General features: G+C 35.9%; 2 long non-coding RNA genes across 3 annotated transcripts in view; one reads left to right on the top strand and one right to left on the bottom strand.

Annotated features, from left to right (window-relative positions):
- LOC107559504 (uncharacterized) overlaps positions 1-20,701 on the top strand; it is a 26,139-nt gene extending 5,438 nt beyond the window's left edge. For both annotated transcript variants that reach the window (XR_001605631.1, XR_001605630.1), the window contains exon 3: positions 20,516-20,701. This is a non-coding gene — a long non-coding RNA (uncharacterized lncRNA). The remainder of the gene's footprint in view (positions 1-20,515) is intronic.
- Positions 1,160-2,875, bottom strand: LOC107559503 (uncharacterized). The gene is made up of 3 exons (XR_001605629.1): positions 2,786-2,875; positions 2,316-2,392; positions 1,160-1,295 (listed from the first exon to the last, which is right to left on the bottom strand). It is a non-coding gene; the product is annotated as an uncharacterized lncRNA (long non-coding RNA).
- Positions 20,702-22,093: the final 1,392 nt, after the last annotated feature.

Below are 22,093 nucleotides of genomic sequence, written 5' to 3'. Positions count from 1 at the left end.
ACTCTATAAAAAGTAGGTAATTACATGAAGAAAAATATAAAATAAAATGCAACCACAAATTGTACAAAAACATTGTTTTATTTAATGAGAAACTTTACCTCTAAAAAGACAATTCAGTTCAATAACTTTGTAAACATTTACGAATGAATTAGTTCAATTTAGCCATAAGGAATTTTATAGCACACAAAAGTTTCATTATTCACTTTGTGTCAGCTTGATGTTGATTTAATCAAATTCAATATCAGTGAAAATATTGCAAAATTAATACATTATGAAACAAAGTCTTGGCGATAAAGCAGCTGTGGAGAAAACAGTGATATCATAATCCAGCTCAATTCAGTTCAAGTCTTGTCTTTATGCAATAGTGTCAGTACAATCAAATCAATATTCTGCTTGAATATTCAGTGTCGTTTAAACCGCAGCTAAGCAAGCCAGAGGTGACAGTGGAACCCAAACTCCAGCAGGTGACTGAAACAAAGAAAAAAACAGCTTGGGAGAAACCAGGAGCAGTCAGCTCAGCTCTCCTTTGGTTAAATGAACAAAGATGGTGTGCTTATGATTTCAGTGTGCATCACTAGTGAGACTGTGGACTGATGTCATTCAGAATATTTCATCCAGCTCCTGCTGTTTGAAGATCAGGATACAGGATACGTCACGCTATCATTTGATCAGAGGAGAAATTGTAGTCTGTCCAGCAGGGCTGCCGTTTAGCCAGTAGTGGACGACTGGATTAACAGTGACTATAAGCAGGATAAAACTGCATTGTGGTCCTAGCAGCTCCTGGCCTGACACATTCATTGCTGGCCATAGGGGTCTGTGCAAAGGACTTGTCTGTTTCTCGTAGTCTTTGCTGAGGATCTGTGCTGATGTCAGTCCAGTCGTCTCAGGTCGTCTCAGGGTGCAGGTCCACCATCTGATCTGGATATGGACCGGATCCGGCTGACTAAGATAACCATAGGACAAGAGTGCGACAAAAACATTGAAATAAGTAACAAGTATCGGTGTTGACTTTTTCTCACAGCACACAAGTACATTTTCATACAAAATTTCATGACATCTCATAGCAAAGGTTACTGTTAAATGTAGGATGTAAAAGTAGGTTATTACACGTTAAAAGCTGAAGTGTGTATCATTGTCAGTATTTGACAAACTAGTTGGCTAAATCAAGTTTAAAACTCTTTAAAAAAATTACTCTTTTAAAAAGTAATTTAATCTTACTTTTAAAGATGAAGTAGAATATCGAAGGATGAAGTAGAATCAAAAACCAGACTGGAGCACTTGAATGAGCTGTGAAGCTGCAACAGAACACACACATACAGTATCTTAGTATTTTTTAATTTCATATAAATTATCTGAAACAACATTACAAGAGGTGAGGAATATATTTGTCAAAATATAAACAAAAATAGACTTGAACTAATATTCTAGAAGTTTATTCTCACCTGCAGTTATTCCTGAAGAGGGGTGAAATTTACCTAACGTTACATATACGATTAAATACCATCCAAATAGGCCTATTATTAACATACTCAAATCTATGATAATGCTAATAATGCTAAAGAGATAACCTTAACATTCCACAACGCAATTTCAAAAATTAAAAACTACAACAAAGCAATTAACAACTTTAATAATGTTAATGTTACTGGCAACTGTACAAATAAAGCATATTTTAAAAGTATTCTTACCGAGTTCAGTCGTCTTCAACCTGGCCGGCCGCAGCTTCTCCACTCTGAGGAGGATTTCTGAGACTGCACCGTTTAAAAAAAAAAAAGTGTTCGGATTGCTAATCCTCGCCAGTGTCCATAATGAGTCCGCTAACTTGGATTAACAGTGACTATAAGCAGGATAAAACTGCATTGTGGTCCTAGCAGCTCCTGGCCTGACACATTCATTGCTGGCCATAGGGGTCTGTGCAAAGGACTTGTCTGTTTCTCGTAGTCTTTGCTGAGGATCTGTGCTGATGTCAGTCCAGTCGTCTCAGGTCGTCTCAGGGTGCAGGTCCACCATCTGATCTGGATATGGACCGGATCCGGCTGACTAAGATAACCATAGGACAAGAGTGCGACAAAAACATTGAAATAAGTAACAAGTATCGGTGTTGACTTTTTCTCACAGCACACAAGTACATTTTCATACAAAATTTCATGACATCTCATAGCAAAGGTTACTGTTAAATGTAGGATGTAAAAGTAGGTTATTACACGTTAAAAGCTGAAGTGTGTATCATTGTCAGTATTTGACAAACTAGTTGGCTAAATCAAGTTTAAAACTCTTTAAAAAAATTACTCTTTTAAAAAGTAATTTAATCTTACTTTTAAAGATGAAGTAGAATATCGAAGGATGAAGTAGAATCAAAAACCAGACTGGAGCACTTGAATGAGCTGTGAAGCTGCAACAGAACACACACATACAGTATCTTAGTATTTTTTAATTTCATATAGATTATCTGAAACAACATTACAAGAGGTGAGGAATATATTTGTCAAAATATAAACAAAAATAGACTTGAACTAATATTCTAGAAGTTTATTCTCACCTGCAGTTATTCCTGAAGAGGGGTGAAATTTACCTAACGTTACATATACGATTAAATACCATCCAAATAGGCCTATTATTAACATACTCAAATCTATGATAATGCTAATAATGCTAAAGAGATCACCTTAACATTCCACAACGCAATTTCAAAAATTAAAAACTACAACAAAGCAATTAACAACTTTAATAATGTTAATGTTACTGGCAACTGTACAAATAAAGCATATTTTAAAAGTATTCTTACCGAGTTCAGTCGTCTTCAACCTGGCCGGCCGCAGCTTCTCCACTCTGAGGAGGATTTCTGAGACTGCACCGTTTAAAAAAAAAAAAAGTGTTTGGATTGCTAATCCTCGCCAGTGTCCATAATGAGTCCGCTAACTGACAGTGCACTGTCTGGAGGCGGGGCATATTCTGGCCGAATGACCGAACAGAGTCTGACAGTACAGCGGAGCTGCCGACTTGAGGGCGGATCTGCCCAGGAGTCTGTTGCTATCAGGATACTGTGCGTGTAAACATACAACCATGTCTGCATTTGTGATCGGAGAAATGACAAACAACAAGCACTACTCTACACTGCTCAAAACTCATGTTTGAATCGTCACTGGCAAATTCTTTAAATATAAAAAACTTATTTAAAGTCTGTGAGTCAGAACAGCCGGTATTGTAGTCTACTCTACCAGGATCAGGAAACAGTCCTCCATAAAATGTGCTGCACACATCTGAATATTTGGGTTGAAGTGTTCTGGAACAGTGTTGTAAATACAACTTAACCACTGATTTCTAGACGTGTCCTTTTTTGGAAGACCAAACAAAGTAGTTTTGCATTCACAACGAAACGCACAGCGTCTCGACATGGTGGCAGCAACAAAACTACAGCGAGAATAAAAGTTACGCCTTCTTTCTTTGCGTGAACATTTGGGCGGCGTTATGCAAATCTTCCCACATAGTGAGGTAGATATGTGGGGGCGTGTTAGAACGAGCTGTTTTAGGTAGGTGTGGCTTACTCTTAACTTTCATAAAAAATATCTCTTTGGATTTGAGACTTTAGTCTTTGCAACTTTACAGATCTTCTTTATGCACCAAGAGCTTGTAACACTCCAAAGAGAAAGGAAAACTTGAAATAGCACCATATGACCCCTTTAAAAAAGTTACTCTTTGTATGAACGTTGTGTTTTAGAATAGAATGTCGGGATGTATAGCTGTTTGTTTTTAGCAAAAACATGGGTGTACTGTGTTTTATTTTACTCCAAGAATAAGAATAAATCTATAAAGACGAAATGTTTTGGCTTGATGTCTTTTTGACCCAGTGTCCAGTAGGGCTGAAACGATTAGTCGACATTATCGACAACGTCGACAATAAAAAATTGTCGACAAATATTTTTGTTGTCGAGTAGACGTTTGATCTGATCTGCCCTAATGTAAGAGCCTGCAATAACGCGGTTTGACCAGTGTGGTGCTGTAGCACAAGACTATAATTCAGCTCTCCTGATGCAATTAAAGAGAAGAAGCGCTTCAGTTCAGAGCAAACGCAGCCGAACCTGAGGCTGCTGAGCGGCGTTTGGATGAATATGTAAATATATACTGCGCGTGTTTCCTCTCAATAACGAAATAAACAACAGAAACGGACAGAGGTGCGAAAGCAGCAGTTTACAACGCATCTGATTACAGCTATGTGGATGTTTACACGAGCTCTGCAGTTCGGTACTTCAGTAAAGTCCAGTCACGTCACGTTTATTTATGTAGTACTTTATGCAATAGCCTTAAAGTCACCATGAAATCAAAATATGTATTATTTTTTAATGGAATACTGTAGTGTTTATTATAAATAATTTATCCGTGCACTTCATTATTTAAAATAAATTAATGTGCCCTCGTAATCATTAATCAAAAATGTTAGCCTCCCCTCCCCCTCAAAACGACTCGTCTACTCTTCCGGTCACGAGCTATGGCGCAAGGGCGGAGCTAGTGACGCAAGGGGTAAACGCTGGGATAAACGACAGGGGGAAGGCTGAAGCTGATGCTTCACTTTATAGCACTGACACTAGTCATGAGGGAGTACGTTACCCCTAAACATTGAAAATATATTAGGATATTATGACAACATTACTCTTAAGACATTGCAAACAAATTTTTTCATGAAAATGACTTAACCTGATGGAGGACATGCTCAGTCATTCAGGCAGTCTCTCTCTCTCTCTCTCTCTCATGCGCGCTGTTTAGGCATGTTTTGTGCCGTTGATCATCGTTGTCATCCTTAATAAATAAAACATTTATTCATGCTTGGGTGTTGGCTGTGAATCCAGTGGAGAGAAATCCCCCACCACTAACTGCAAACTGGCATTCAGATCTGCCTCCATTTTGTTAGCAACGCCCCACCTTCCAACGATCCAATCAATTCCCGAAGGACGAAATCAAGTCCCGCCCTCTCATTTCAGATGCCGTTTCACTCGAATATACGTCACAGTAGAGAAGAAAAGACAATTGCAACTTCCGTTTCATGCCGACTTTAAATCAAGCTTTACAGTATTAAACATTTTAAACCAGAGTCAGTGTTGCTTTCAGTTAGAATTACAACTTGATTTTTTTGTGATAAAGCAGTTCTCCAGTGTAGAGCTAGCTAATGATGAAATCTTTTTATTAGTGGGGGGAAAAACGTTTCATAGTTATAGTTTGGTTTGTAGAGATCAAAGCTTGATCTAGCTCAGGACTTTTTTGATTATCATAACCCTATAAGGTATTTTAAGACCGAGTATGTTGTGAATAAAATAGTTTATCCAAAAATAAAACGTCTTATCACTTAACCTTTATTTAGTTTCTTATCCATATGACTTACAAAAAGAGATTTTAGGCAGAATGATGTGTCATTCAGCTACTTTCTCATATAGCTAATTAAATGGTGAATAAGAGTTTCTCTGCCATCTCATTTTGTGTGCCAAATATATTTATTTGTATAAATTTATTGTATAATTGTAATTACATAATTGACTTTCAAAAGCTGAAGTGATTACCTTAATTTATTTGTTAGAATATGTATAACTCAATATTTTAACTAATTGCAAAAGCTGAATAATCAATAAATGTCTACTGATTAACCAGCTAAATAATCGATGATTAGTCGATTAATCGGTCCAATAATCGTTAGATTAATCGATTATCAAAATAATCATTTGTTGCAGCCCTAGTGTCCAGGGTTTTGGGGCAGAAATGCCTATTACGGCTGGCCTGTGAAACGATAGATTGCTGCATTACTTTTAGATTGGCTCATAATCAGATTTCTTTTTATGTGTTTTTGCAGCATCACAATTATAACCAATCATCATTATAACCAATCACACATTTATGTTAAGCTTATGAATGCAAAGTCCAATCAGAAGCGTTTAGATTAGGCACTGCTTTTGTTAGAATAAATATAACTAAATATTTAAATTAATTGCAAAAGCTGAATAATCAATAAATGTCTACTGATTAACCAGCGAAATAATCGATGATTAGTCGATTAATCGTTCCAATAATCGTTAGATTAATCGATTATCAAAATAATCATTTGTTGCAGCCCTAGTGTCCAGGGTTTTGGGGCAGAAATGCCTATTACGGCTGGCCTGTGAAACGATAGATTGCTGCATTACTTTTAGATTGGCTCATAATCAGATTTCTTTTTATGTGTTTTTGCAGCATCACAATTATAACCAATCATCATTATAACCAATCACACATTTATGTTAAGCTTATGAATGCAAAGTCCAATCAGAAGCGTTTAGATTAGGCACTGCTGAAAATGCCAGAGATTAGTTCAGTGTGTCTGCCTGAGGAGGCCTTTGCAAATTAGAGACCTGTTTCAAAGAAACGATTGCCTTAAAAAAGAATGAATGAATGAATGATTGCCACTGGAAATTGATTCCTGGAGGCAAATAATGGAAATGTTTGTCTCTGACCCTGACCTTTTGTTGGGAGAAAAATTTTGCAGTACAAATGATAATGATACAGAATTGTCTTCTCTTAAATTTAAGCTCACCAAGTGTGTGGTTATTCTCCATTATTTCTTGTGAAACCTGCCTCACAGCAGGTTTAATCAAACAAACAAACAAACTAAAAAAAAAAATTTAAATCAATATTTGCTATAGTTTGTTTCATTTAGTCTACTGTTGGCCTGTTTCTAACGTGCTGACCTAGTTGCAGTTATAGCTAAACATGTTGTTGCTCAAATGCAGCTCTCTGTTGTTTGGACATTCTGTAGAATTGCTTTTTCCATAGGGAAATATATCATTACTGAAATTGCCTTCCAAATAAAATAAATTATGATAGCCTAGAGCTAAATAGTCTCTTAATAAATGAGTCACTTTTTTTTGTTTTACTATGAAAATAATGATACACAATAAATACACAACATGTCAAAGAACCAGGAGGACAAACCAATGCGGTGTCGCATTATAAAGAAACTATGGCCATTTAATTTAGTTAAATTTTCTTTTGGAGACTAAGTGTCCTGCAATCTCATCACATTAATAATGGTTTATCAAGTGATATTGAGAGATGTAATTGCATTTTCAAATATTCAATAAGTCTTTAAACTTTATTTAGCCTGAAGTGCGCAGGCTCAGTTTTACATTTTATCTGTTTTCTTGTATAGTCATAGTAATTTTTGCATACTGAGTTGTGAATGGTTTTGCCATCCTTGCATATATTCAACTGTTTGTAGCTGCTTTTAGTTCACAGTGACTATGCGTTGACTCTTGTGTGCAGTCGACTGAAATGAATACATACTGAATGTCATGGGAATGACAAAGCCCCTCTGATGCTGGATTTCGTCTAGGGCTGTGCGATATGGACAAAAAAAACCTATCGCGATTTCTTTGATCAATTTTGCGATTTCGATTTTAATCACGATTTTGACACACACAGACATGCTTTACAGTCATTAAAGCATTCAGTGTGAATTTGAAACATATTTCCAAAAGAAAACCAATTAGAGCTTTATCAAGAAGCTGTAACATGTCAGATGCTGCAGCACAGCAGAAATAGATTCCGTGCGGAAACGATCGCAGCATGACTGCTGCAGACACACGGCTCCTGGAGCCAGGGGCGGATTTAGTGATTTGGGGGCCCCAGGCAAAATACAGGAATGGGGCCCTATACAATTTCACACATCTACAACCTTGAGGTTTCTTTCACTGTTGCTCGCTGCTGCACGACCGTGTCCCATAGTTGTCCAATCTGTTAGATTTTTCATGTACATGTTATAAATAAATGATTTATTTAATGTTGTAAATCCCTTGTTCATATTTAAACAGGTTATAATGGTATAAGAGTAGTTTTGACACTAGGTGGTGCGTTGGGGTAATTTTCACTATGCAATTGTCTACACAACGCAAGGCTAATTCTAAACTTTAAAATATACGTTTATTTTTATTTATTTTAATTGCACATTTCAATTAAACTGAAGGAAATTATATATTTACATGCTTGGATTATTTCAACCAAACATGAAGTGTGCCTGTGTGGAAAGTGTCCTTCTTGGGTCTTTCACAAAAAGAGCGAGCGCCATTTAAAAAAATGAAAATAGGCCCTATATAATATGCACTGTTGCTTAGTATTAAAATTATAGCTTCAGATGCATGATATTTGTAAGGCCCTATAAAATCCGTTTTATTTTTTCCAAAATCTTTTTTTCCATTTAAATTTTTCTGGGTTCAGTTTTTTTTTTTTGTTCGTTTTAAATTTTCTGGATGATTATATAAAATTAACAAAAAAACATGTCTAATTAATTAAAATCATGAAACTTGCTTAATTTAACAGCAATTTAGGCCTATTAAAAGTTTAACAAAAATTACATTCTTAGGGCCCAAATTCAGTGCTTTCCATTTTAAATTTCTGTACTCCATTTTAATGGTTTAATCAAAAACATATCTAATTAATTGAATTCATAAAAACAACTTAATTTATTAATTTGTATACAATAATAGGGCCCTATGAAATTAAAATTAAAATTGTATTTATTTTTTTAGAAATTCTGTGTTGTGTATTATCATTTTTCTAGTAATCAAATGAAGACAAAAACATTAATCTGTCTTTTATTCCAATGAAAATTAAACAAACCCTTTAATTTTTGTACATTCAAAATGCTACACAACAGAAGTTTACTGTGTAATGAGCAATGTCACGGAATTCGTCAAATATTGAATGAATAAATCAAATGCAATTCAGTACACTTCAATCAAACCGCGATATGGACTAGTGTATGTGACTATTAAATGGCAAAAATACTATTTAGCTACTACAGACGACAACCGTGAGCGTTGCAGGTGCTTAAATAGCAAACTAGCAAACGAAACACGCTGTTCATTCCGTCACATTCCGCGTTACACAGACAGTTGTCGTGGTAATGAACACCAAAGCAACCACTTGCACGTCCGCACTGAACGCGCATCTCGCATATAAAAAGCATTTTAGGGGGCCCTTGGCTTTTGGGGGCCCAAGGCGGTCGCCTACCTTTGCCTAATTGTTAAGTCCGCCTCTGCCTGGAGCGCACTGCCGGACCGCAATCGCGTGCAGTGTGAACGCTCTGATCCGTTAACATGGGTGCAGAAAAAATACGCACCACAGACGGAGTGTGTGAACCTGGCGTTATGTTTGTATGCCCGCCCGGTCTGTTCTGTTCTCGTGCTCCATTTAGGCGCGCTGCATTCTGATTGGTTTAGATAGCATACTGCGGGAGGTCGGGGGCGATAAAAAATAAAAAAACGGCCGATAAAAACATCACAGTAATCCACACGACTCCAGTCCATGAAGCGAAAAGCGGTTTCTAAAACAGCTAAAACTTTTTTCTTTTTTTTCAAACGGTATACATAACCATGCTTGTTGTGCTAAATTTATCCAAATCTGTTCAGATGAAGAAACAAACTCGTCTACATTTTGGATGGTCTGAGAATGTACATTTTCAGCAAATGTTCATTTTTGGGTGAACTATTCTTTTAAGACTTGAAAGCTTATTCTGTCTTACAAGCACTGGTATTTCTTTAAGGAAATCCTATTTTTCAATTTTGAATCCTTGATGTTGTCATCTGCGATCGTGACGACTGTAACATGAGGCTTCTCCCGCTTGCATTGTGATCTGTAAACCCTCGCTTCCAAATTAATCTTGTTACCCACCATATTTATTTTCAAATCTTTTATATATATCCCTCCATGGCATATTTAAGTCCCACTTGAATGGTGGTCCTTCTGTGTCCAAAATGTATCATTTGTAAATTATTATTTATTTATTGGAAGGTTTTCACACTGACAGCTGTCATTGTAAGACGGCTAGCAACTCCGTTTGTTAAACAAAGCAGTGCTGCGCTTATAAACAATACTTTTTTTAAAATGCTTTTTTGCGCCCTTGAAGGGCACTTTGAGAAGGGGCCGTCATTGTAGGGACGTTCCAAACGTAAGCGAACAACTGAAGGGCCCTTCCAAAAGTCCATTAGCGAAGGGAACATGCGGTGGTCACTTCATGGAAGTGATTTCTGTTTGTGATCATGTGATCTTCGGTTAGTAGATCTTTCATTGCTTTTTAAAGCAAAGTTGAGATTGATTTCGACTTCACATACAAACGTAAGTAGAACAGGCTAATTAAATTTGTCTTTATTTTAATGTAATACAAATAATAATAATAAATATTTATTTGCAACAACTGATGGAGTGCTGAATGCTGCACGCACACGCAGTGTTGTCAAGGTACCATTTGGTCAGTCATTCCCTTCACCAAGGGAGTTCCGAACGCTTATATGAGACAGTAATACACTTCAAGGGCTCTGCTATTTGTGGGCACGGCCATTTGTAATCTTTATGGGTCTGTCTTCCAGTCTCATCTGTGTCCAGCTATTTTTAGCTGTACAAAACAGCTCATTTTGCTGCTTGATATTGCAAATTGGTGTGTCTTACCTTATTATTTTAATGTATTATCTTAATTATGAACACACTGGTTTGTTGTGAAAACAGTTTTACCGTTTACTGCACTTTGTTATTCTTCTCGTTATTTCCGGCTAATGAACCGGAAGTATAGGCTTACTTCTTACTAGCCCGACCGACAACCCAACCATTTTGAACCTGTTGAATCTTTTGTCCTCAGGCGTACATTATGACGTCACCATAGGGTCCAGAGGAAATGTTAGATTAAATTAGGTGTATATGACTTCAATCAGTGAATGAGTGCACAATCTCTGTGAATAATGAACACTTAAATATGCTTTGCCAGACAGTGGTTAAAATTATACACGAGGAAGCATACTTGAATAACTTGTTAACGATAAAGATATATGCATAAGAGGACTTCCAGATGTGCAAATTAATAGTCCTAGACCTAGATAAAGTCTACTGTTGTAAATGAAGTGTGCTTGTAATTGTACATTGTGTTAAAGAACTCTGAACCAAATACAAAAAAAAAAAATCTATCTTGGTCGGTCGGTCTGTCTGTCTAATAGGGTTATGACATAATAAATAGTAAAAAAATGTATTTAAAATTCTGCAATCTATTTTTTTAATTCACTTAATTTATGTTGTGCATAGCTATAACATTTAAAATTAAAAGTAAAATAAAATAAAAAAATCAGCAATGGCCTCAGACTTGTGAACCCCCTTATGTGTATAATTTGATTAATACATATATTCATCTTTTCAAAATTTTCATCTTCTCAACCTCACAGTTGAAAGGTCATGTGCACAACCTCAGAAAATACTGGATTTCAGCTGAAGTGTGAATGTAGCCATAGAGTCACAGTCACATGAGGATGTTTTGACCTGAAATGTTATCAGAAGAAAAATAGCATTCTGATGGGAAAAAAAAAATGTTTTGGCTTATTGCTATAAATTTGTTATAATTTGTCATTCAAATCAACAAATGTAAAGTTTTATGACAACAATTAGCATGATGTCAATGCACTGTGTGACATTTTCCAGTAACGTAGTAAGAAGATGGATCAATAGAGCATTAGCAAATTATGCAAAGACATGCTCGCATCCCAGTTTCATGTGTTTGCTTAATGTTAGTTAAGCACAGTAATTTGTAAATGCTGATCTGGAAGTTGAACACACAGATTAGCTAATAACTACATGTTGAAGAGGTGTGTGTGCGTTTTTGTGACAAATGAGGACATAAATTTGTATAATGACAAAGGTATGACATAGGTATTACAAGGAGAAGGTGACTTTTCAGGACATTACCCATGTCCCCACTTTTCAAAACGCTAATAAATCACACAGAATGGATTGTATTGAAAATCTGAAATAGCGCAAAGTTTCCTGTAAGGGGTAGGTTTAGGGGTAGGGTTGGTAAAGGGCAATAGAATATACGGTCTGTACAGTATAAAAACCATTAGGCCTATGGAGAGTCCCCATAAACCATAAAAACAAACGTGTGTGTGTGTGTGTGTGTGTGTGTGTGTGTGTATGTGTGTACAAGTCTAGGGTTCAGGGGCAAAACCTTAGAAGAACGAGAGTGAGACCGCATGTACTTCTAAGAAACCTTTCCGGGTTCTTTGTCGTAAGCGATTCATACAAAGAACGTGAAGAAAAACCTTCAGGGCTAGGCCAGGCCAAAATAATAAACAAACTTAACTACCTTAGCCCAAAACTAAATATCCTAACCAAAGTAAAAATAAATACAAGCCCTTACTCCTTAACTAATTCCAAAAACAGGAGAAAAGCATATCAAAAATAAATGGCACCTAGCCCCTACAGCGTTCATAAGCCAAGCTTAACAGATCACATAAAGGGTCAGTAACACTCATTTGGGGGGAAAAGAAAGAAACAAACGTGGGGGAGAGAACAGTAAACATTCCACTACAGAGGAGATCTTTAGCCGCACCAAAAGCGTGGTCACACTCAGAGCTCCAACGAATTTATGAATTAAAAAAAAAAAAATGTATACCCCATTACCCATTGCCTTGATGATCTGATCTGGGATTTGGAGAAGAATTGCTGATTTTCAGAGCTACTGTTCAAAAATTGAATTTCACAATGCAAATCCTAAACAGTCCAGATGGTAGTGGGTCCACAGTACTGTTAATCACAAGGGAAAGTGAACAGTGAAAGGCTAGAGGCGTTGCTAATGCAGAGATTGAGCGGATAAGAGGCAGGGTAACTGGGGCTGTTGGGGAAGGACCGGTACTTGAGAGCTTCCTCTCGATTCTGACAAACCTGTTCTTGGATTGTACGAAGGCAAAGGAAAAAAACTTTTAGAAAATAGCACATTTCTTAACCAGCAGGTTATTGCTCTTTGGACCCAGAGAGTGAACTCAGACCGACCTTGCAGAGTTGTTCTGCATAAACTGTTAGCTTTAAGGTTTTAGGATCAATTCCTTAAACACTTTAATCTGCACCAGTCTCTGTAAAATAGGCCACTGTTGTCTAGTGGACTTGTACCATATGTTGAAGCAAATATTTGTGTGTTTAACCCCTTAGCTGTCAAAGATCGCCAACGGCCCCAGATTATTGTTGTTTCACTTCAACAGCGCGATAAAACATCACACTCTTACTTGATCTGGACAAAATGTGCATCAGTAGAAAGATTAAAGACACTAGCTTCGATATTTGACCACTGTTTTGATAAAGCATTGTTGCAGTGACAGTAATTTAGTAATTTATGTCAGGAATGCAAAATAATAAATCCGTATGTGTTATATTTTGGAATAGGAATTCACCACGCATTCATATTCAGTCACGTCTGCAGCGGTTTATTTATGTTCACACTGGACAATAAAGGAAAAATAATTTTCATTGCATATAATGCTTTTTTATTATATTCTTTCAGGATTACATCTCCAAAGCCTGTGTGTCTGTAGTTGCATGTGTGTCACCAAAGCCTGTAAATGGCGCTAGCGAGCATCTGATGTAAAGTCACATTTTCAAAGAAGTCGTCACACTGTTAGGATTGTTCCAATGTGCTCTGAAGCGTGCTCTCACATTGTGTTTATTAATTTTACTGCTCAGCTAACTGTGAGGTGACACTGCAGAGTATATTTTTCAAGTGTTTATATGTGTAATCACTTTGTTAGTTGAATTAATTCGTTACCATACAAATAAATAACCGCTGCGGCGCTCCCGCGGATGGTTCGCTCGCGCGCAGGTGACGTTACTGCGAGTGTGGATGAACAAATACTGAAGTTACAGTGGGCTTTATCATGATATCAAAAAGTAATTACTGATTGCTTATTAATATGATAATGTTCTGTAACGGTGCTTTCAGTCATTGATTTAATTATTTTCTCAAAACTGTTAAATTAGATAAAATAAAAATATGTAGGTGCCTTTATTGATTTTGCATTTATCAAATATTTTTTGTTGTATAGATTTGATGCTTAGTTATAATGTGAGTTTACTTTTATAAGCCACTTTTTTGTGAGTTATACTCCGTAATGTTCCAGTGTGCTGTAAAAGAAAATATGAATCTTTTTGTTTCAAGTTGAAAGTTGTTTGCTGATGTAGTGCAACAACAATAACATTTATTTCACCAGAAAATGCTAACTTTTTCTGTGTGCAATAATAATCAATCAATCAATAAATCAATTATTATTGTCCACTTTACATGTTCTGTAACGGTGCTTTCAGTCATTGATTTAATTATTTTCTCAAAACTGTTAAATTAGATAAAATAAAAATATGTAGGTGCCTTTATTGATTTTGCATTTATCAAATATTTTTTGTTGTATAGATTTGATGCTTAGTTATAATGTGAGTTTACTTTTATAAGCCACTTTTTTTGTGTGAAGTTATGCTCCGTAATGTTCCAGTGTGCTGTAAAAGAAAAGATTAATCTTTTTGTTTCAAGTTGAAAGTTGTTTGCTGATGTAGTGCAACAACAACAAAATTTATTTCACCAAAAAATGCTAACTTTTTCTGTGTGTGCAATAATAATCAATCAATCAATAAATCAATTATTATTGTCCACTTTACATTAAAGTTCACTTTGACTGGTTACTAATGTTTGTAACTCATTAATAAATGGTTCACAGGTGTTCACTTTACATTAAGATTCACAGGTTACTAACGTTTGTAATTCATTAATAAATGGTTCACAGGTGTTCACTTTACATTAAGATTCACAGGTTACTAACGTTTGTAATTCATTAATAAATGGTTCACAGGTGTTCACTTTACATTAAGATTCACAGGTTACTAACGTTTGTAATTCATTAATAAATGGTTCACAGGTGTTCACTTTACATTAAGATTCACAGGTTACTAACGTTTGTAATTCATTAATAAATGGTTCACAGGTGTTCACTTTACATTAAGATTCACAGGTTACTAACGTTTGTAATTCATTAATAAATGGTTCACAGGTGTTCACTTTACATTAAGATTCACAGGTTACTAACGTTTGTAATTCATTAATAAATGGTTCACAGGTGTTCACTTTACATTAATGTTCATTCTTAGACTTTATTAGGGCCCGAGCACCGATGGTGTGAGGACCCTACTGGAATTGCTCCGTTTCTTATTATTAATGTTTATAACTCCTTAATAACTGGTTCACAGATGTTCACGTTACATTAAGGGGAACTTTCACAGGTTAAATCATTAAGAAATGGTTCATTACATTAAGGTTCACAGATAATATTGGAATTAAAATTTTCAATCGTAATATCTCATCAAGTCACGGTTGTGCTTTTATGATTTTTCTCCCAAAATAAAAACCAAGATGATAATTTCATCTTGATAAACAAAACATATCAGTTTCTAATCATTGCTTTGGATAGGCATCGTGAACTTTTGCGGAAAATCATGGGTAAGTTATAGAGTAGATTCTGGTAAGAAACATTGTAAGAAAAGTGACAAGTCATGAGATATAAATGAGAAAACCATAAATACAACACCCTTTAGTCTTGCTATAGTAATACATTTTGCTGCATCATGAATAAAATCAGGAATCTGGTTTTGAGTGAAATAAGTATTAATAAATATATTTGTTAAGCATTTATAACGTGAGGTATTGCATTGGCAGGTATTGCATTAAAATCACCCTTTTACTCATGCATTTATAACTGCTTATTAATGATTTATAATGCATTTGTAAGAGTTGTTAGTAATTTATTAACACCTTTATAAACCCTTTATAAAGGCAACCTTAATGTAAAGTGTTACCCATATTTCTTCAGACAGAATCATCATTTCTATTCATTTTCCACTGATTTACGCGATCTGATGATAATTAGCCACTCCCTGGGCTGACTCTGTGTGTTTACTATCTTCCGTGCTTGCGCTGTGACTGACAGGGACCCTGATTCGTCCATCGCCTTGTCGATCTTATTGCGTCTCATAACAAGCCCCGTCTCATCCTGTCACGTGCTTCCCTGCTCTTCCGCGTTGATTTCTGACCACAGCAAACACAGAGAAACCTCTGTACCCACGAAATATCCAAATAATAAACACACGATTACGATATGGTTTGTATGTGATTTTCTTGAGATTTGGGGTATTTTCATAACAATAAATAATGTGTACGTCTGAAATGCTAATTTGTGCAACGATATAAAAGTCTATAAATAGCATATTGTAACAACAGTAAATCTTCTGAAGCCATACAATAGCTTTGAGTGATGAACGATTTGAAATTTAAGTTATTTACATTATTCACTCTTTTATTTCTCAAATGTGTTTCAGTTGATTTTCATTTTTGAGTGAACTGCCCCTTTAAAATTGTGTTTTTAGATGGGAACTTATTTTAGAAATGTTATTGATTAAACACAACACACGTGCTTCCCTGCTCTTCCGCGTTGATTTCTGACCACAGCAAACACAGAGAAACCTCTGTACCCACGAAATATCCAAATAATAAACACGATTACGATATGGTTTGTATGTGATTTTCTTGAGATTTGGGGTATTTTCATAACAATAAATAATGTGTACGTCTGAAATGCTAATTTGTGCAACGATATAAAAGTCTATAAATAGCATATTGTAACAACAGTAAATCTTCTGAAGCCATACAATAGCTTTGAGTGATGAACGATTTGAAATTTAAGTCATTATTCACTCTTTTATTTCTCAAATGTGTTTCAGTTGATTTTCATTTTTGAGTGAACTGCCCCTTTAAAATTGTGTCTTTAGATGGGAACTTATTTTAGAAATGTTATTGATTAAACACAACAGGTTGCGAGATGTTATTCAATTTGATCAACAGTCTAATAAAACAGAATATTGCAATTTTAAACAACTGTTTTCTATTTTAAAATGTAATTTATTCCTGTGATCAAAGCTGGATTTTCAATATCATTACTCCAGCCTTCAGTGTCGCATGATCCTTCAAAAATCACTCTAATATGCTGATTTACTGCTCAAGAAACAAAATTGATTTTTGTAACATTATTATTATTATTATTTTCTCGTTTGTAAATCATCTGCTAAATTAGAAAATTTAAGTATTAATTGATTACACACAAGTTTTTGACTTGACAGTTAAAATGAAATTCATAATTATTAAAATTAAATTAAAATTAAATCAGCTATTTGTAACAATAAATATGCTATTTTGTACATTAAGATAAAAGAAAAATAGAAGAAGAAGAAGAGTTGGATTTTGTTATTGGACACCAATTCTGTTCCCTTAATTAAAGTGTTTTTCCCTCATGCACGGAGGGAAAAAAATAAATCAAAAAGCAACCTTCTTCCAACACTGAATAACTAGAGACTATAATGCTGGAGACACTTCAGTATTATGGCTTAGAGAGGGAGTCTGACTTGACCAATGCTTAGTGGTCTCACGTGGATACCATGGCAACATGTAATGTCAGCTTTGTTTGTCATTGCTGTATGTGTATGCGCCGTGTTCTTTCAATCGCTTATTTAGGATAAAGGTCTTGCCCTGGAGTGCACGCTCTAGATTTCTGCGTTATACGGATCATGCAAAGGGTATGTTTCTTGAACTCTGAACACCTGCTCTGCTGTACGTTAACATTCACAGCCAGGAGTGATTCAGTCTGCTCACAACTAACTGTGTAATGGATATGTGATAATTAATACTTGTTTTATTCACTGTGATTTTATTATTGGTACGTTCAGACAGGTTAGTTGCAAAGGTGGTTTTGATATTGTCATTTGTGTGAATCATGGATGTGATATTAGTGAGTTCAATGCATTATTGAAATGATCTCATTGTATTTTATTAATAGAAATTAAAAAGGCATTTAGTGTGACTCATGGACAGGTGGATCATAATTGAACAGTAATGAAAATAAAAAAAATTTTTTAATTATCTGACCATTTAACATAATAGTATTTCTTTTCTTTACAGAAATGAAAAGAAAATTGTATTGCCAAACCAAATGCTGTTGACTTTTGCTTTTGACTTGATTGTATACAATGGCAATCACCCTCTCCCTTGCTTTCTGTGCTTGCCTTCCTTTTAGAACCAGTTCAGGTGGAGTATACATATATATTTATATAATGCATACTGATATTGCCATAATTTAAATATAAAAATTGAATGAAGATGTTATGATTTTCCCTCAAGCGCTTTTTTTTGGCATTGTACAGGTTTATTATATTCTGTACTCTAGAGGGTCTCTCTCTCTCTCTCTCTCTCTCTCTCTCTCTCTCTATATCAGATATATATTTTTGTCTTAAAAAAAAAATAATAATGCCTAAATAATGCAAACAAGTCATTGGACAACATTACTTTGGCTACATATAAAAATGCATGTGTCATGGATAAATAAAACTGAATAGCCGGACAATAAAAATGATTTTAATCAAATATGCAATAACTCAATCTGACACAAGTCGCGAGCTGTTTGAGAGGCGGCTGTGCGCGCTTTGGCTAAGAGCGCATTGAGGACCGTCTCTCAGAGAGTGTGCAAGTACTTTATGGGTTAAAATAGCATGAATTAAAATGACGTGCAAGTGACCGTTCCGTCAACTGTCCGAAACGCGCGCTAGTCTTGCGCGCAGCTCGCTTGCAGAGCAACTCAACGTGGATAACGCACTGCTTGTGAAATTCCGTCTCACAGAAAGCTTTAAAGGGTTCATATGATGCGATTTCAAGTTTTCCTTTCTCTTTGGAGTGTTACAAGCTGATTGTGCATAGATAAGATCCCTGAAGTTGCAAAGACTAAAGTCTCAAATCCAAAGAGATATTCTTTATCAAAGTTAAGACACTGCCACGCCCCCCTAAAACGGCTCGTTCTAACACGCCCCCACATATCTACCTCACTATGTGGAAATATTAGCATAATGCCACCCAAATGTGCACGCAAAGAAAGAAGGCATGGTTTCAGTAACTGCAGTTAGTGTTGAAGCAGCATGTCAGGGAGACGCTGTGTGTTTCTAGGCGAAAGCAAAAGCACTTTATTTGGCCTTCCGAAAGTAGATGCATTTAGGAATCTTTAAGATTACTTACAACAGAACAGCAATGCATTTTATGGACGACCGTTTCGTGAACCTAGGAGAGGAGGTAATTCTGACTTTGCTATGACAATCTGGCGCTTCTGAATCAGCTACTGTTTTGTTATTAGTTCACTAGCTAGTTTCTAGCTGAAGGGGCGCCAATGAGCGCACGTACTGGCACTTTTAAAGCGTGGCGCGGTCACCCTGAAATATGACTGCCGCCCCCACTGGATCCCCCAACATTATTGGGCTAGAGTACTGTCAATCTGACGATGCCTGTATGCCACTAGATCAGAGTGCTGTCAATTGCTGCCTGATTGTTGCATGCAAAGTTTGCATTTGGAGCGCTCAACAACAGCGTCATAGAGGGCAGAGCGTCACGTTATTTAAAGGGGACATTAACGCGTTAACGAGTAGCAAATGATTAAGCAGCTGCATTGGTTACTTTTATGCCACTGATAAAGCTTTTATATGTAGTTTGGGGTAACAAAGGGGTTTTATGGTTTGACTGAAATAATAATGCAATAACTGACACTTTAAAAAAATGTTCCAAGAAACAACAAAAAAATTTAACAAAAAACAGATAGAAGACAAAAAAGTAGCCATTGATAATATCTAAACAATATGTGGTAGTATAGTATATAGTATCCAAATCAAAATGTAATAAAATTAATTTGTGTGTGATTTGTGTGTAAATTATGTGCAATGTCTTAGCCACTAGGGATTGTTACATAGGGCTATACAAGCATCTAGTGGCAACACAATGTTATTACAGATACTAAATTGTGCAAAATGTTTATCTTAACAGTCAATTTACAAATAATGCATTCAGATTTGTGGAACTCAATGAACTGAATCTCAGCAAATTAGTGTCGTTACTATGACAACCAATTTGAATGTGACAAGCAACTGGTGTCTGAAAATAATTATATATGGGGGGTGGGTGGGGGGGGGGGCAATAGGGATTTCGCCTAGGGCGTCAAATTGGCTAGAAACGGCCCTGCATAGACCTATAATCTTTATATAATGTACAGTACATTTACGTGTGTGTGTGTGTGTGTGTGTATGTATATATATATATATAAGTACTTCAAAAATAAAATATGCAGAGCTAAACAGACACAAAGGTGTTTGGTCTGTAATGATTCGACCAAGGCAATTCAGAATATTAACATTCTGTACTGAGGCAGTGCAAATATTATGTCTCTGGATATTGTGTGCCGGAGGCAGATACCATGGTTGTGCAAATATGAGGATGTGCAAAAAGTTAAGATTAAAGCAGAAGCCGGTATTAACAGCAGCAGTACAGTATAAGGTGCCATATATTGTATAGTATAGTGATTGTGGTCTTAAAGCTGTGTGTTTAATGGTATTTGTGTACGCTATAATAACCATCAGCATATTTCTCCTTTCATATGAAAAAATATTCAATAAATATGTAGTAGTTTAGTGACTGCAGCCTAATTTTAGATGGTCAGCAGTTTTTGATTTAGAATTTTTTGATTGGTTATTTAAGTAATCTCTATGTGAACACATTATTTGTCGAAACAACAAACAAATGGGTGGTTAATGAGTAGATATGAGTGATAGTGACATGCATCTTTTGTTGCAGTGCTTACTTCAGCTCAGGATGAGTAAAGAAATGGAGGTGCTTTCTCCCCTTATCGATTCGGGACACGGTGATGGGTCTGAGGAAGAAACAGAGGAGGATGACGAGCCCAAAATCTGTCAAGTATGTGGAGACAAATCCACAGGATACCACTTTAATGCCAAGACCTGTGAGGGCTGCAAAGGCTTCTTCAGGTGAGTGAACAGATCGTTCCTAGATGCCCCTCCTCCACAGTGTGAGGGAATTGTGATTGACGATTATTCATGCCGTTCCAAACCTGTGTGAATTTCTTTCTACTGGGATGTTTAGCAGAATGTCCAAGCTGCTCTTTATAAAGTGTAAAAGAGAGAAAAAATTTAATTGACTTTATTTTAGTCTGTGAATTATGTGATTAGCAAGTTTAAGTAGTCATTCACTGAACTTTATTAATATCCTATTGTGTTCCATGAAACAAAGTCATACAGGTTTGGAAGGACATGAGGGTGAGTAAATGATGACAGAATTGTAATCTCTTTAATAGTTGACCCAACTATCCCAGTACACTCTTAATAAAAATAATTATTATTTATAAGCATTTAATAAGGAATGTTGTGTAAGGGAAACAGGTCAATAATTTAGCTCAAAGGGAATCATTTAAGATTTTAAAGGGAACTCCACCATTAATATGCAAGGGAATTAGGACAGAATCACTGTTTTACGGCGGATCACTGAGACGGCCAGCGATTCAGTGAATGAGCCGTATGACAGCTTAGGTTTAGGCTTGCTTCAGAGAGGCTAGGGTCTGATTTATGACATCCTGTTGTCTTGGGCCTCTGTGGAATTTTTGTGACTCCTCGTGCCTCAACTCGGTTTTGACCAAATCTTAGATTGTCTGATTCGGTCTGATATCCTACAGTTGGAACAAAACAACAGATATCAAGGATATGTTTGTTAAAGTGTATTAACAGTTTCTGATGCACTGAGTTTTGTATTGTTCTGATTTGCATAATTTTTTTGAAAGCAACCTGTGAAAAAAAATAATTACAAGATACAGTAGCATATCTGAATTTGTGGCCAACCTACACGTTTCACAACACATTGTGTGCGTCCAACTGTAGTCACACAGTAATAGTTTTTTTCCCAGGATGCTTTCAGCATTTTTTTTTTTTTAAACATGAGAACTATACTGGTTAATGTACAAAAGAAATGCTTTCTGGATTTTTTCAGAAAATAGTATTAGCCATTGGTGACAATGCTGTTCTTTTGGATCATTCTTGTCATATATAGCCAGATATGCTTTTAAAGGGATAGTCCACCCAAAAATTAAATGTATGTCATTATTTGCTCAGCCTCATGTCTTTACAAATCTGTATAACATTTTTTTCTTCTGTGGAACACAAAAGAAGATATTTTTGAAGAATGTTCATTCTGTGGACTAAAATAGCCAAAACGCTCTTTAAAATGAGGGGTCCAAAAATGCCCTTGTAGTGCAGTCCTCTGAGACAAGCAACAAGACAGTTTGCTGTATTAATATAAAATTGTGCGTTCACCAGCATTAAACATGTTAAAATTTGTTCTGCACTGCAGATAATTTCCTAATCA

This window comes from Sinocyclocheilus grahami, unplaced genomic scaffold (assembly GCF_001515645.1).
Source record: "Sinocyclocheilus grahami isolate Dianchi unplaced genomic scaffold, SAMN03320097.WGS_v1.1 scaffold688.1, whole genome shotgun sequence".
Taxonomy (NCBI): Eukaryota; Metazoa; Chordata; class Actinopteri; order Cypriniformes; family Cyprinidae; genus Sinocyclocheilus; species Sinocyclocheilus grahami.
This window is presented reverse-complemented; position numbering and strand designations above follow the sequence as displayed.